Below are 14365 nucleotides of genomic sequence, written 5' to 3' on the forward strand. Positions count from 1 at the left end.
TGTGACCCTGGGAAAGATCTTTGATCACTGTGCCTCGTGTTCTCTTCCAGAAAATGAGAAAACCAATATTGGACTGTACTGAACAGGACATATGTACTATATCAGATTCTCCCTGGCCACATGCATAGAGTCTCTATCTCTTCCCACCACTCTAAAGACATTGATAAAATGCCATACCACAGGGCATGAGACCTGGCATCCCAAGTTGCCACCAGCAAATCTAGAAGTGTGGGTGAGTTAATACTTATGGGGTAAAATTTGACTAATGGAAAATGGGAGACAGCTAACTGCCAGGCAGATAAATTTCCCCTTCTTCCCTCCCTTCCATGAATTGCTGCAAAGTGCCATTTCTCCAAAATAGCACAGTCTATGGGGAGACTTCCCAAGTAGCAGGTGGAAACAACTGCTGTCTCTCCTCAAGGCTTGTCATGAAGCAGTGCCCAGCCTGGTAATACATCATCTTGTATTACTTCTCATTGTTTCCTCTCTTGTTTCTTCCCTTGTTTCTCACTCCTAATGCCTTGAGTTTTTACCTCCCCAAATAAAACATCAGTATTTAGTTTTTGGGCTCTGTTTTCTAGGTGACTTTGAGGGTGGAGGGAAAGGAGAACCTTAGACTAGGGTAGAAAAGGATGAATTCCACTCTAACTTCTCCTCCTCCCACCGTTCCCAGCTATCTAGACTACCAAGTACCAGATATTAAGGGGTTTATCCTGTCCTGCTCTCTCCTGAGGTTGAGGAGATAATGACTATCCTGGCAACTCTGCCAGAGAGTTTAGACCTCGTTTCCAGGCTCAGCAGGCTGTTTTACCTCAGAAAGCTAATAGAGAGAAAGGAACTTCGCTATGCTATTAAGTGCAGGGCTGGCATCCCAGTCAGGATCAGTCCGCTTCAGAGTTTGTCTCTCTCCTAAGAGATGATGCCGTCAGTAGGTATTTCCTGAACCCATACTGGTGCCAAGCATGGCCACATGATGGCTACAGAGAGATGGATCAGATCTGGTTTCAAGGTACCATCTTGATCTTGGGGCAGACAGGTCCACCTAGGTGCAGTGGCCATGGAGTAGAGGAGCCCCTAAGGGAAAGAGTCAGAAAGGCCTTCTGGAGGAAGTGACCCTTGAGCCCAGTAAGAGAGTGTAGCATCTAGTAATCCCTCAAATGTTGAGATAAACTGAGCAGGTAAATGAAGAGGAAAGAGGATTCCAGACAGAGAGCATTGGACCTGGCAACTGTTCAGGAGAGAGTCAGCCTGCAAGTGTCCATTCATTCATTCGGCAGATGTCTTTTGAGCTCACAATACAAGAGCACCAAGGCTATGGGGTCCCATGGTGAAGAACACCAAAACAACTAAAAAATGTGTCAAGGAATAAAGACTTCGCGATGAAGTACCTGAGTCAGACCTGAAGGACTCATGGGGGTTGGTCGCACCACCCATTTCTTGAACATATGCCCTTGGTCATGCTCTGTGCTGGACACAAGAATTCAGAGGAGCATGAAGGTACCCTGCCTCTATTGTGGAGCAGAAAGATCATGGACAATAACTGTAAATATGTTCAGTGCTGCCAAGGAAAAGAGACAGACCTCAGCAGGATGAAGCTTATTCAGCTCTCTGGAGAAACTCCACAGCTTTGGTCATGCCTGCCCCTACCCTCCCACCCCTACCCTGACTTTATCTTGCTTGGCCACCTTGGTCTGTATCACTACTAGCCCCAGCATACTTGGGATGGACATCAGATGCCCTCCACCCAATCTCCAAGTGAGAGGAGTGGATATGATTGAAAGAACAGGGGAAGAAGGAGCTAAATTGTGACCTGTTCACTGGCTCCAGAGATTGAGGTCTTGGGTATCCAAACTCACTTTCATTTCCACCTGGGCACCAGAACCCTTCCACGGAGTAGGCTATCTCGGGTTCCATAGGCCAGGGCTGATCTCTGTCCCCCAGCCCACCTGTTTCACACACAGCTCTGTGGTCAGGATCAGCAGACCAGATTGCTTATTGTTGGAATGTAAGATGAGAGATCTGGTTGATAACCTATCATTTTCACTGAGAGATGGACATGGAGAGTACCAGAGTGAGCAAGGGTATATGGTGTGCACTATGATGGTGGGCAAAACAGGATCCTACCCTTGTGGAGGTCACAATAGAGTGGAGGAGGGATGTTACTAGAAATGTACAAAGTGCTGGAGGACACACAGTGGAGACTTGCTGCAATGGGGCCAGGGACTTAGGAAGGCATTTCTTGGAAATTGTGGTTTGAGGTCAGAGTTAAGGAAAACTAAGCAGACAAAGAAGATGAGTAGTAATTCAAAGAGAAATAAATCTGTCCTTTATCCAGAGATTACCCTGTGTGAGGCAGTGGCTAAGCCTTTCCCAATATCACCCAAAGTCCTGCCTCTGCCATTTCCTGGCTGTGCGACTTTGGACAATTTACTTGTCACCTGTTGCTTCTGATAGCAAAGGGGATGGAGAGATAGAGAAGTTGAAGAGAGATAAGGTTTAAAGCGCTTCCTTTGGCTGCTATCTGGAGACTGGATTAGAGCAGGGGTTTAAGAGAGAGGAAGGGACTTCAGTGTTTTTGGTGAGAGTCAAGGTGGCCTGGGCCTGGGTGTGACAGTGAAGGTAGGGAGAAGTAGAACGTGATAATTAATTAGATTTGCTTGGTGAGGGAGTGGTCAAGAATGACTCCCAGTTTTCTGGCTAGTGTTATTATAAGTAACACATAAAAAGAATGGATGAACTTCATTAATTTATTTTCTGTTTATTGTGATATCTAGCATACTTGCAAAACATATTTTGTACATATTCAATTTAAAGAATAATAATACTACTTATTTACCCCTTAGATCACTTGAGGAAAAAAATTTACCCATACACTTAAAGCCGTTGAGCCCCCTATTCTTCTCCCCAGGGGTAACTGCAATCCTGAATTTTTGTTAATCTTGCCTTTCCTATTTGTTGCTTTTACTCATATATATATCTATTTCTAAATGATACAGTGATTTGTTTTGCATGATTTTGAATTTTACATTTATTCAATTTGAGGTTCATTGAACTTTTTTCAATCCAAAGGTTTATAGTCTTAACAAAATGTGGAAAAAAGTAATAACAATATTATGTAATTTGAGTCACCAATTTAACATAACTGCATCAGTTTACATTCAAAGCGATTCTGCTTATTTACACTAATGTGTCTCATTCTCTTATTTCAAAATGAAAAACGATTTTTAAAAAACCCATTAAGCTGAAAATCAAATGCTGTTAATTTTTTTAAATCTAAACTGTTACATGCTTGCTTCCCTGCACATTGCTAGCCTTAGACAATAGAGGAGGGATGATACATAATTAAAATTAATAAATATTAGAAACTCCTAAATAGCATTCATTAATTGCCAGGCACTATTTTAAGGACCTGGCATATTATAACTCAATCCTCAGACTAACCCTAAAGAGATTACTATTGTGCCCGTTTACATACAGCACAGAGGTTGAGTTGTTTGCTTACAACACAGAGGTTAAGTAAGTGTCCCAAGGACAAATAGCTTGTTGGTGAACCAGAGTCTACACTCTTAAATCACCATTTCACATTAACTTTCAGGAAGGCAGCATCATCAAGAAAGAGCTTTGAGTGTAAGAGATTAATGAAATGTGGGAGATGATGAATATTAGCATTCCAGAAAATCCTAGAGAGACACATCACATCAAAATACGGCCTTTAAAACCAGTTTACGCCAGTTGCAAGTGGACATGTACACTAAGAGCCAGGAAATTAGTAATTATTATGAAAAGCTTAAGTCCAAGTTGACAGAGCTTCTTGCCACACAGCCAAGAGTACAGTCTAACATGAAATGTGCCTGGTGCTATGTTTTGCTTACTCCAGGAGGCTCTCCAGACTCCGTTAATCTGTATATTATCCTTAAATTTTCCCATGACTTGGACTATCCTTCCTAGTTATTAAGGATTGATAACTTGGCTCCCTGTTTATCTAAAGCTGGCTTCAGTTTTTCTCATGGGGTCTACCCACTGGAAGGTCCCTATGTTTAACCCACTGTAGTCCATGGACCTTCCCTCTCCATCCCAGACTTCCAGGACCCCAGCCAAGTTGCAGAGCTTCAGATTTCCTTTTAGCTAAGATGAGACAAAGAATCCCACCAGATTTTCTTCTATATACAACAGAATACAAAGTGCGGGAGTGGGTGTCTCTAAAGATTCTTTCATGCTTTAATGATGAACACTTTGTTTTTTCTTTGAGTGTGCAAATGGTTCCATAATTTAAGTTAATAGTGTTTATGACAATATGTAATAAATACCATAAAAAGTATAAGTCATTCTGCGTGTGTTAGCTCATTAAAACAAATGCTTGCTAGATTCTGTAGCAAGCTTTAGAAACATGGTGCTAACTCATGTAAATTGCCATGACAAATGTGCTTTAGGACCAATAAAGTGTGTACTGACTCATTAATAGTCAAATCCAACATCTCCCTGTTGGTTCCCAAGAAAAGTCAAGTGGAGATTGGTGGAAGAGAAATTGCTGCCTGAATTCTGCCAACCTTCAGGCATTCTGATCAGCATGTGTGATTTGGTGCCTGTCTTTTGTGACACTGTGCACTTGCTATATCACCCTTGTGTTTTTGATCCTGCAAGTTCTGGAAAAGCCTCATAGCTCAACACATTCTTCCTGCCAGTGCCTGATGTGGAGTCTTTGGATTTATGCAGACTCCCCAGGCTCCTTCTGGCTCAAAAATAAATAAATAAAAAATAAATTAAAAAAAGCTTTAAGGGGCTCAGAAGGGGGTTTCCAGATTAAACTCCACACAGGTGCGTAGAAATGGAACCAGTCCAAATGATAAACAAGTATATCTCCTGCCTCAGAAACACCCAGGAACTACAGGTATAAATATGCAATAAAGCTGCATTGAGGGGAGGCAAGCTCATGTTTTATAATGCATTTCTGTCTTACACAACATCTGAGATTCCAGGCATAGTCCAGATCGTGGCTGTTTGGGTTTTGCTAAGAAGAAGGCACCTTTTTTATTACTTAGTAAAAGTATGATTGGGAGTTATAGGAATGACTGTGGAAGAGGCTGGGTGTGTTGAAATATACCTGTGTTGTTCCTTTTGCTGTCAAGCTTTGCTATTTAATTTCACATTATACAAACTGCTTAAAAACAAAGAATTAAAAGATTCATTCAACAGAGTCATATGATCCTGTAGTTCACAGGTCTCTAAACCTCAGTTGTCTGTGGAAGGTCTCTCACCTTTTATGCTTTTACGGTTTACAGAGTTGACCTTCTCTATTGCATCCAATGTGGATGATGTGGTTATTGTCTCAGATCTGTGAAGCACATTAAAGTTTAATGTACATGTTCATGAGATTTCTTTGATTGAATCCTCACCACTGGAAAAACACTGAGAAAGCATACTTCCCATTTTACAAGTGAGAAAAATGAGACTCGGGGTAGCTAAGAAAATTGCCCAATATCTTACAGCAAGTAAGTGACAGATATGGACACTAAATTCATTCCTTCTAATTTTAAAGTCTTATGCTTCACTTCCTCCATTAAAGTAAGTGGTGGGAAGAGGGAAGTTTCCTCTTTCCTTTGGTACTTCCACCTCCTGTATCCTCACCTTTTCTTGGGAGTAGATCTTGATAATCAGAATCTGTTCACACTGGCACTGGCTCATGTAACTTTGTCTTTGCATCAGACAGATACATGCCAAACGACAGTACATAAATAGCCAAATTTGATGCCTATTGGATGCAGAATTTACCAGGTATCTGGGAGAATAAAGGATCTATAAAATTGAATTAGTCAGACAAAATGTTTTATCAAGTGCCTATTACATGCTGGACATCTGGTATTTGTCTTTTAGACTGTTTGGAGAAAACAGACTTTTATAAATATATTGATTCACTCATCTTTCCATTCAATCACTAATTAGCCTAAATCATGTAATTGCTAAATCATATAATATAGTAGCCCCCTCCAAAAAATGATAAACAAAAGAAGAAAAGAAAAAACCTCATCAAAGGAAACAAATAAAAACCCTCTGGGCCAAATTTATTCAAATTAAAACTAAAGATTATCTATTTGAAAGCATATCAGCTCCATTTACATTTTCTCCATCCCAGTAGGAATCAACTACTCACTCAAGAAATTTATATCACCACGATGTAATGTTAAGTTTGTATAATGACCAGAGCTAGAATTGCCTTGATATATTGGACTGCTTTCTTTGCATGCTTTTCTCCTATATTTCATGCCAATGAGTATAACTTCCCTCTAGTATATTTCAATTTTTCTTTTCATTCCTAAAGTGCACAATCTCAGACAAACAGGAAAAGCTTTGACAGTAACTTTAAAAGGTTTTTTTCTCTTTTAAAAAAAAAAGCTTTTAAAAATGTACTGTTATTCCCAGTTATAGCTATCAGCCTGTACTAGTATACCTATCTGATGTAATTGAATACTTAGAAAAAATAAAATATGCTTCATAAAATGCTGGTGTAAAATCAACTGTGGCAAGCAATTAAAAAAAAACACTCCACTAAGATTTACTAGCATGGAATTTTTTTAAATTTATTCCATTTTTTATTAGATTTATATTTCAATTTTATGCTTTAATTTCTTATTAAGAGACTGCATAAAAATAAGTATGCAAAGGTCTTGGTTAAACAAATAATGAAGACAACTGTGTGAATGCATTATTGTAAAAATGAAATATTTGCCAAAAATCTAGGAGACAAATAGGAAGAGCTAATGTTTACTGAGACCTTACTAAGAACCAGGCATAAAATACACATGCATTATTAACCCACTTACCTTCCCAACTTTTTGTTGTTGTTGTTTTGTTTTGAGATGGAGTTTTGCTCTTGTCACCCAGGCTGGGGTGCAATGGTGTGATCTCAGTTCACTGCAACCTCTGCGTCCCAACAGTTCCTCTGACTCAGACTCCCAAGTACCTGGGATAACAGGCCCCTGCCCCCACACCCAGCAAATTTTTGTGTTTTTAGTAGAGATGGGGTTTCATCATGTTGGCCAGGCTGGTTTCAAACTCCTGACCTCAGAAGATCCGCCCACCTCGGCCTCCCAAAGTGCTAGGATTACAGGTGTGAGCCATCATGCCCGGCCAAACTATTCTTTAAGAGAGGCAGCACTGTTACCTCATTTTATAGCCTGACCATTTTGGCATACGGAAATTATGGAATTCCTGCAAGGACACTGAGCTAGTCAGTGGGAGAGCAGAGATTTGGGAATTCAAAGCCAGCTTGTCTGAATCTGGCTGTTACTATTCTTATTAAGGAATCTTGGGCCTGTTGAAATTCACCAATCACCTAATTTGGAAAAGACACTTTCATTTCCCCTCCCTTTAGCTTCTTTCTTCAATGAAGAATGGAACATCTAGGGACTATTTAAAACACATCAGATACAAAACTAAGCTACTAGCTTCCTTGTATCTACAAAAGTGTTGAAACAGGCTTTTCAAGAAGGAGTGAGTGAAATGTGAGAGTTGATGGGACCCTACACATGGCCATGTTTAAAGACAAATAGAACAAAATCAATTATTGGGCACAGAAGCAGCGTATCTGTGCTCAAGTTAAATTAAAGTGACAAGGGATAGTAGAAAGTAGATGAAGTTTGAGTTGAGGTACAGATGGACTAAAAAAGCAGTGTAGAAAGATAAACAGAAAAAAGGAAAAAGGCAGGTGGGTGAAGACAACTGCACATATTGAAGAAGCTGAAAACAGTGGGTTAGTGGGCGTGAGGATTATATTCCTCTAGGAAGAATTGGACTAAGGGAGAAGGTGTTAACAGATAATCTTCTAATCCCCAATAGGAACTGGACTTCAACTCACTGTGACTTGGCTTCCATTATTTGATGCAGCAGGCCACCTAAGAGTGGGTTCTCTCTTCCTGCAGCTATCATTTTAAACTTTCTAAGAAATTGTTTCCCGACTTCATTATGTGGCAGGTGTATTAGTTTCCTATTGCTCCTGTAACAAAATATCACAAAGTTTGTGGCTTAAAACAGCATAAATTTATTGTTTCCCAGTTCTGAAGTCCAGAAGTCCAAGATCAAGTTGTCGGGAGGGCTGATTTCTTCCAGAGATTCTGAAGGAGAATCTGTTCCAGGCATCTGTCATAGTCTCTGGTCTCTGTAGACAAACAACCCTTGGTATTCCTTGGCTTGTAGATGTATCACTCCAATCTCTGACTCTGTCTTCACATGGCCGTCCTCATTGTGTCTGTATGTCTGTATATTCACATGATAGTATTCCTGTGTTTCTGTGTCTGTGTTCAAATTTTTCTCTTGTTAGAAGGACACTAGTCATATTAAATTAATGCACAATGTAATGACCTCATATTAATTTAATTAAATCTGCATAAAACCTATGTCCAAAGAAGATCACCTGTACAGGTACTGCAGGTTAGGACTTCAACATATGTTTTTTGGGAGGATACGATCTGACTCTGGACAGTAGGGTGAGATCTGATGTTTCACTACCTGCTAGTCATTCATATTTTACATCTGAGAAAACCAAGTCTTAGGATACTCAAACATCAGGTTTTATTGGCATGATTTTATCCCAGGCCCAAGTCCTAATGTAATTTTTCTTATTATACCATTCTGGAGAACTTCTTTTTAACTAATGCTCATGTGGTCCCCTAAAAAGCCATGGTAAAAGATGTGGTTTAGGGAATGGGGCTAAGAAGGTGAAGGTTGGGGTAACAATTATTTCTATTGGTATCAATGGTACTTTACACCACCTGGTACTGAGTAGACACCCAATACCTGTTTCATCAATGCAAAAAATCACACAAAGCATCAAGGACACTGATAGCAATGGAAGACTGCTTTTGAGAATTCAAATATCTCACCAATAACTTTCGCACTCTCCTCCTGGTACACTGTATAGCACACTTATCTGAAAATTGGCTTCCAGATTCAATTTCTCACTAGAGGTCTGCCTTCACTTCACCACTTAATAGAAAGATCTACAGGATGCCTTACTTTTCTGTTCTAAAGCACTATCTTTAGAACAGAAGCTATAGAATAAAAGAGATCTGGTGTCAAACCCCAGCCCGTTTCCTTGCTGGCCTTGTGATCTTGAGTAAGATATATTAATCTTTCTTAACCTCAGCTTCTTCATCTATAAAGTAAAGACAAAGATAGCACCTATGAGGATTAAGTGAGCAAATCTATGTAAAGTGTTAGAGAATAAAACCTGGTCAACAGAATGTGGTATGTTGTTATCATCATAAGTATTCCATGTACTTGGCTTGACACATTGTATGTGATTTTACATATAACGTTCATAACACTTTTTGAGGTAGGTGCTACTTTTATCCCCATTTTGTAGACAGGAACTGACACAGAGGGGCTAAGGACCTAGGTTAAGCATTCATGGCCTCAGAGGAGTAGTGAAAGGGATGGGATAGGTTGGGCTTAGGCCTGTCTGACTCTAAAGGCTTGTTTTTTAACCTCATTATCCTAATATGTTGCATTATTTTAGGGAGCACAAAGAGAAGTGTTTTGGTTTAACACCAGACAGAAAACAGTCTGAATTTAACTTCACAGTGTTTGTTCAGATATTGACTTCTCAGACACAAGTAGAATAAAAACTAATAAATAAGCAAACAAACAAACAAGCCTGCTTTTCCTTAGTGGGAAGTGAACACGGCTAGAAACCATCTGCATCTCACTCCCACCCCAGCTCAATCCCTTCCCCATGACACTGTCAGGACTCTCACGGCCCCTCCTGGGTAAAACAATGGCCCTTTGGGTAACCACAAGCATGCAGGAACAGCAAGGTTCCAAATGGGATCCTGGCCAGTTTCAGTTACAATGAGATTTTAAGCAGTTCACCAAAGCACAATATACATAAAGTGACCAAAAACAAGTGGGAAAAATAGAGTGAAGAATCACTGGCAAGTGAGTTACTGAATACAAACGCAGGGGGTATATAGAAACAGTTATCCAAATCCAAAAGTAGGTTGACAAGCCAGGCTAGCAGGTATTGATAAAAAGAAGGAGCTGCAGAAACAAGGAGGGACCTCTGGAGGAAACCACTTGTGAATGGCTTTGATTTAGCTCCCCTGGGGTCCCATCTGCAGCTCTATAAAGTAGCAGACCTCATAGTTTAAAATCAGATACCAAAGCGTCAAGGGCATTCACAAGAACCCCAGTTCCGATAGCCAGCTGCTATGGTCTGAATTTCCCCCAAAACATATGTGTTGGAAACTTATTCCCAATGCAACAGCATTGGGAGTTGGGTCCTAATAAGTGTTTAGGTCATGAGATCTCCTTCCTCATGAATAGATATTGCCACTATAGAGAAAGTGTTCATGGGAGTGGGTTCACTCTCTTCTACTCTTCTGCCATATGAAGACATAATGTTGGTCTCTGCTTGTCTTTTTACTTGCCATGTAAGCATGCAGCAAGAAGGCTCTCACCAGACACCAGACACCACAGATGCTGGTGCCTTGATCTTGGTCTTTCCAGACTCCAGAACTGTGATAGATAAATCCTTTTTCTATATAAAGTTATGCAGTCCCCAGTCATCTATTATGGCAGCCCAAAACGCACTATGACACCAGCTCTTCCCTAGTCACTTGTCTGACCACCTCACAGGGACAATCAACATAAGGCCAAATGCATTTACCTTGAGGATGCTACAAAACATAAACACTATCTACTGACATAGAATGTGTGAACCTACCTTCCCATAAGAAATTAAAGCATTTTGGTCTGCACTAAAAGCAGAATTCAATTATTATAGGAAGACCTATGATAAAGGAATAAAAGAAGAGTTATGTAATAAATGTGAGTCACAAGAGTACATTGGTGAACTTGGTTTCAATTATTCCAAGCATCAAGAGAGTTAGGGCTCTGAATTTTGTAAAAACTAGTTTATTGTGCATTTTAATTGAGGAGGTGATAAAGGCTGTACATTTTCTGCATACTTAGTACTACTTACTTTAAAAAACTTGAAATATAAATTTGTTTATTTAATATAGGTGGATGATTGAGTCAGGAAAAAATTTGAAAGAGGTTCTTTCATCTGCTTTTTCAGATTAAGGAGTTTGGTAAATCAGATGACTAAACAACCCACATCTTTAAACCCTCAATTATAATTTTAGACTGCCATGGCAGAGATATGGATTCACCAAACTTGATGCTGTAAAAAGATAGCATATATTTCAATTCTGCTGATTGGTTTCAGAAAGTAAAGCCACTCAGGAGAAAGCTGGACATGAGGATTGAACAGATGGTGACTTGAGACTATGGCCAATTCCCATTGCTAAACTACCCTGAAGTCAATGGAATCACAGCTGTCAAAGAATTGTAGAGCTATTCAGTGGAAATGAAAACCTAATTTCAGAAACAATTCATAGGTTTGATGGGCATGAATCATACCTTATGTTTTTGTGTCTGCCTTTAGATTCCAACTCTATGGGTTTATCTCAGTCATTTAGCATCTGCTCTATCTTTGAGGCTGAGTTTCCAGAAGGCCTGATTCAACCAGAAGCAAAAGACAGTAGCCAAGAAGATGGCACAGCATAAGAATTTTGGAAATTGATAAAAACATCCTAGAGACATCCAATAACTAGTAACTATGTGAACAGATTCTGTAATATTGGGTCTATTGGGCTCTGTGGAAGGTATTCCCTTTGGAAATGACTGAAATGGAAATTTTGAACCACTTTCAATGATACAAGTTTGGGGTTAACACAGAGATGGTGCTTCACAGAATATACCACATTTCAATAATTGTATTCTTATTGAATTGTTTAAAATTAGTCAGTGACTAATATTAGGCCTCTAAGAACAAAATTCATTAGGTTTATTTAGCCTGTTTTTGCATTACTGCTACAAAATCCAATAGTTTAAATAGCTAACTGAATACTTTTGATGTTAAAGAGCAAAATTTCATGAAGATTTTAGATCAAGAGAGCTACCAATGAGAAAAAACAATGCAGATTTGTGGTAAAGTCCCATGAATTTGTTGAACTGCCAAGGCTTCTGATCATCACTGCTGAAGAACTTCTAATGGTGACTTCCATCTGAGCTTTCTCATTGCCAACTATTGAGAATGTCTGGATTCTCCAGATGTTGCAACACAGTTGTGTTTTTGGCTTTACCACTCCCTCTGAGCTGCGATTCTGTTTTTTCTTATTGTTGATGTTCTTTGTTTTTAATATGAGGAAGATTTGTGTATTATACTTCAGTTTTAGTTTCCTTAATCACAGACTAGACAAAAGAAAATTGGCTTGGTTTCCTATTAGGAAACCACTTAGAAGCCATTATCAGAATCATAGACCATCACTGTGAACTATGTCCAGGTGTTGTCATGAAAGTATGACATCCTAGAGTGGAAAAGCAACCTGGGTTTCAGAGACTGTTTTACTCTTTTATCTGGAATGTTGTTTTAGCTGCTATGGCTCCAACAGGGTGAACATAGCATTTTATTTAATCTAAACATCTTTCTTCTTTTTTTCTAAGTTGCGAAAAGTCAGTGACCACATTTCATCTCTAGCCTCTCGTGAGGTTTAAATTACACAAGGCAGAAATATTTACAATGTCAAATGCTGAAGATTGTTGGGAGTCAGAAGTAGTTGTTCAGAATCAGTTTTAATGACAAGTCAGAAATTAGATGAAGAGATGAAATGCTAAGCCCCCAATGTGTTCTGAAAAGTTAAATAACCGTCTTACATCAGTTGGTACCATTTTGTAAGGGTCCAGGATGCATAAGTGATAAATAAATTAATAAAAAGCACCTTTAAAAATCAACAAAAGACATGGCAGGAAATGGAAGAAAAAAGAAGCAAGGGATGCATTTTAATAGATATTAAAAACAAGCCAAAGTGCAGTATTTGCTTTAGGGTTTTACTGTTCATTGTGTCAAAACTGTCACAGATTTTAGTTATTTTTTTTAATGGGGAAAGTGAATAAGGCAGGTAGATAAGTAGAAAAAGTTGTGTGAAGCTCATTAGTACTGAAAATAAATAGTTGTACTTCTCTGTGACTGCAGTTAAATTTATTCAAAGTTCAGTGTCCTAGTGGAAGAGTGGAAATGAACCTCACATAGTTGTTCAACTGTTCTTTGAGTAGGCAAAAATTTCCACACATCACGTTTATTGATCATGATTTTTCATTTCTTGGACTGTTATTTTAAGATCAGTACACATTTTGCCTCTTACCTCTACAAGAAAGTGTAGGATCTCATGGTCCTGTGTATGTGAAAGTCCAGATGAAGGAACCTTGTCTGTCTTTTGTTACACAGCCCAACATAGAATGGAAGCTGACACAGTGGAGTAGCAAAAAGCACGTGTCAAATGAATGAATAAAGAATCAACTCGCACCATTGTGGAAGACAGTGTGGCGATTCCTCAGGGATCTAGAACTAGAAATACCATTTGACCCAGCCATCCCATTATTGGGTATATACCCAAAGGATTAAAAATCATGCTGCTATAAAGACACATGCACATGTATGTTTATTGCAGCACTATTCACAATAGCAAAGACTTGGAACCAACCCAAATGTCCAACAATGACAGACTGGATTAAGAAAATGTGGCACATATATACCATGGAATACTATGCAGCAATAAAAAAGGATGAGTTCATGTCCTTTGCAGGGACATGGATGAAGCTGGAAACCATCATTCTCAGCAAACTATCACAAGGACAAAAAACCAAACAGCGCATGTTCTCACTCATAGGTGGGAATTGAACAATGAGAACACTTGGACACAGGAAGGGGAACATCACACACTGGGGCCTGTTGTGGGGTGGGAGGAGGGGAGAGGGACAGCATTAGGAGATATACCTAATGTAACTGACAAGTTAATGGGTGCAGCACACCAACATGGCACAAGTATACATATGTAACAAGCTTTCATGTTGTGCACATGTACCCTAGAACTTAAAGTATAATAAAAAATATATATATTAAAAAAATAAACAATAAAAAAATAAAAAAATAAAAATAAACTCGCTTTATTCTATTTTTTTCTAACTTTTTATCCTTCTCTTCTGTTTTTCTACTTACTAGTTTATCTTATTTGTTTTATATGTAATTTTGAAATCCACCTCAAATCAAAAGGACACGGAAGGAAATTTCAGGTAGCTGTAAGTAATACTCCCAAGAACCATTGAGGGTAAGATGCAGGAGAAAATCTGGGGTAGAATATGACTTCAGGTTTATAATCAAGTAGACTTGCTTATATTTTACCCCCAAATTACACAGACTTATAAACCTAGCCATTGCCACAGATAGGCAGCCACAGGCTCCTCCTGGAAAGAGCTGAGCTGATCCTTTTTAATTACTTCTCACATGTTCACTTCTTATATAAACTACTTC

General features: G+C 39.0%; 1 long non-coding RNA gene across 1 annotated transcript in view; it reads left to right on the forward strand.

The window, feature by feature from the left end:
* LOC129035680 (uncharacterized) overlaps positions 1-13024 on the forward strand; it is a 30094-nt gene extending 17070 nt beyond the window's left edge. Inside the window, exons 2-3 of the long non-coding RNA XR_008502279.1 lie at positions 51-232; positions 11441-13024. This is a non-coding gene — a long non-coding RNA (uncharacterized LOC129035680). The remainder of the gene's footprint in view (positions 1-50; positions 233-11440) is intronic.
* Positions 13025-14365: the final 1341 nt, after the last annotated feature.

Source organism: Pongo pygmaeus, chromosome 3 (genome assembly GCF_028885625.2).
Source record: "Pongo pygmaeus isolate AG05252 chromosome 3, NHGRI_mPonPyg2-v2.0_pri, whole genome shotgun sequence".
NCBI classification, from domain to species: Eukaryota; Metazoa; Chordata; class Mammalia; order Primates; family Hominidae; genus Pongo; species Pongo pygmaeus.